The sequence below is a fragment of the Rhinopithecus roxellana genome, chromosome 15, assembly GCF_007565055.1.
Source record: "Rhinopithecus roxellana isolate Shanxi Qingling chromosome 15, ASM756505v1, whole genome shotgun sequence".
NCBI classification, from domain to species: domain Eukaryota; kingdom Metazoa; phylum Chordata; class Mammalia; order Primates; family Cercopithecidae; genus Rhinopithecus; species Rhinopithecus roxellana.
Genome location: NC_044563.1, coordinates 93,073,847 through 93,076,472, shown reverse-complemented (window position 1 = coordinate 93,076,472; position 2,626 = coordinate 93,073,847). Strand labels below are relative to the sequence as shown.

The 2,626-nt window shown below is 44.5% G+C and overlaps 1 pseudogene; it reads left to right on the top strand.

Annotated features, from left to right (window-relative positions):
* Positions 1-658: 658 nt before the first annotated feature.
* LOC104681957 lies at positions 659-1,910 on the top strand (annotated as a pseudogene).
* The last annotated feature ends 716 nt before the right edge of the window (positions 1,911-2,626 follow it).

Here is a 2,626-nt window from a genome sequence, read left to right as displayed (position 1 = left end):
GGCTTGGACCATTGATCTGGTGAATGAACGTGCCTCCCAGTGAGAAAAGTCATACTGGAGGAGTAGCAGGTCTAGGTGGAAATGTCCAAGGTGCATTTTAAGACATTAGATTGCAAGTAGATAATGTCAATCTATTTGAAATGTCAAGTTGTCAGCTGGATATATTGATCTAGAGTTCAGAGAGAGGTCACTGTGGGAGACATACATTGGAAAGCCATCAACTATAGAATTAAGTCTTTGTGAATGAATGAGATAACCACAGTGTGAAAAGGGAAGAGAAGAGATGAGGTGGGCAGAGAAGAACATACAGGACAGCACCTTGGAGAACCTGAAGTTTTTCTTTAATTTAAATTATCTCTGGCCCTTGAGGGCAGGAACAATGTCTTTATCAAATTTGTTTCCTTTCTGTGCTATCTCAGAGGTAGGCAGTGAATCTGAAATTAAGGAATTTTACTGGGCTCCGAAGTAACATTGTAAGTGCTCATATGAACATCATTCAACAAACATTGATTAAGCAGCTGCTGTGTGGCAAGTACTATGGCAGAAAATGAGGTTAAAATATGAGTAAGATGTAGTCTCTGCTGCACTCGGGGATCTCCCAGATTAGTGAGGGGAAGAGATAAGAAAAGAGATGCCGAGCTCAAGTGGCCAAGGCAAGATGGGTCAAAGTCAGAGTGGTGGTCATGGTCCTGGAGGTGGCAAGAAGGATGACAAGGACAAGAAAAAGAAATATGAATCTCCTGTACCAACTAGAGTGGGGAAAAAGAAGAAGAAAACGAAGGGACCAGATGCTGCCAGCAAACTGCCACTGGTGACACCTCACACTCAGTGCCAGCTAAAATTACTGAAGTTAGAGAGAATTAAAGACTATCTTCTCGTGGAGGAAGAATTCATTAGAAATCAGGAACAAATGAAACCATTAGAAGAAAAGCAAGAGGAGGAAAGATCAAAAGTGGATGATCTGAGGGGGACCCCAATGTCAGTAGGAACCTTGGAAGAGATCATTGATGACAATCATGCCATCGTGTCTACATCTGTGGGCTCAGAACACTATGTCAGCATTCTTTCATTTGTAGACAAGGATCTGCTGGAACCTGGCTGCTCGGTCCTGCTCAATCACAAGGTGCATGCCGTGATAGGGGTGCTGATGGATGACATGGATCCCCTGGTCACAGTGATGAAGGTGGAAAAGGCCCCCCAGGAGACCTATGTGGATATTGGGGGGTTGGACGACCAAATTCAGGAAATTAAGGAATCTGTGGAGCTTCCTCTCACCCATCCTGAATATTATGAAGAGATGGGTATAAAGCCTCCTAAGGAGGTCATTCTCTATGGTCCACCTGGCACAGGTGATGGGCCCAAACTCGTACGGGAATTGTTTCGAGTTGCCGAAGAACATGCACCTTCCATCGTGTTTATTGATGAAATTGACGCCATTGGGACAAAAAGATATGACTCCCATTCTGGTGGGGAGAGAGAAATTCAGCGAACAATGTTGGAACTGCTGAACCAGTTGGATGGATTTGATTCTAGGGGGAGATGTGAAAGTTATCATGGCCACCAACCGAATAGAAACTTTGGATCCAGCACTTATCAGGCCAGGCCGCATTGACAGGAAGATTGAGTTCCCCCTGCCTGATGAAAAGATGAAGAAGCGCATCTTTCAGATTCACACAAGCAGGATGACGCTGGCTGATGATGTAACCCTGGACAACTTGATCATGGCTAAAGATGACCTCCCTGGTGCTGACATCAAGGCAATCTGTACAGAAGCTGGTCTGACGGCCTTAAGAGAACGTAGAATGAAAGTAACAAATGAAGACTTCAAAAAATCTAAAGAAAATGTTCTTTATAAGAAACAGGAAGGCACCCCTGAGGGGCTGTATCTCTAGTGAACCACGGCTGCCATCAGGAAATGGTTGGGAAATTTCTCAGTCCCTGAAAGGGATGAGGCTGGGGGAGTTGCCCAGAGGAATCCCTGTTCCCATTGATTTTTATTAGCAAAGCATCCTGTGTCTTCTGGAGTACAATGTGTAAGTGCCCATTGGGCAGTCTGTCTGTTGGTCACTGTGCAGCAGTCTGCTTCCCAACAAAGCGTGCTGTTTCACAAACCAAAAAAAAAAAAAAAAAAAAAAAAAGAAGAAAGAAAAGAGATGCCAACATCAGTGATACTTACATCTATAACAAAGAGTACTCCAGAGGTACTAGCTACATGCCTAAGGATTTCCATTTATTTTTCATATAATAATGAAATTGACTCAGTGAGAGGGTACTCATTTTATAACCAAAGGAGCTGAGACTATGAGAGTTTAAGTTATTTGCCCAAGGTCACATAGCTGGCTGACAGCGGAGCAGAAATGTGAACTTAGCCTAGCCTGGCTCCAATTCTGTGCTCTGGGCATCACCCTCATGGCCTGTTCATAGCATGTCTTGATGCTTTTTCCCTGCCCTGCCCTTGCTGCAGAAACTCCTGACCTGCCTGCTACAAACATAGTTCCCTGGGACACCCCTACCCGCAATGTGGAGAGCAGAGGCCTTGCTTGTGACAAAAGCTGATGTCCTTTAGCTTTTCCATGTCCCCTGCCTTTAGTGAGTCTAAAATCTAGGAGAAGAGATCTGACACATG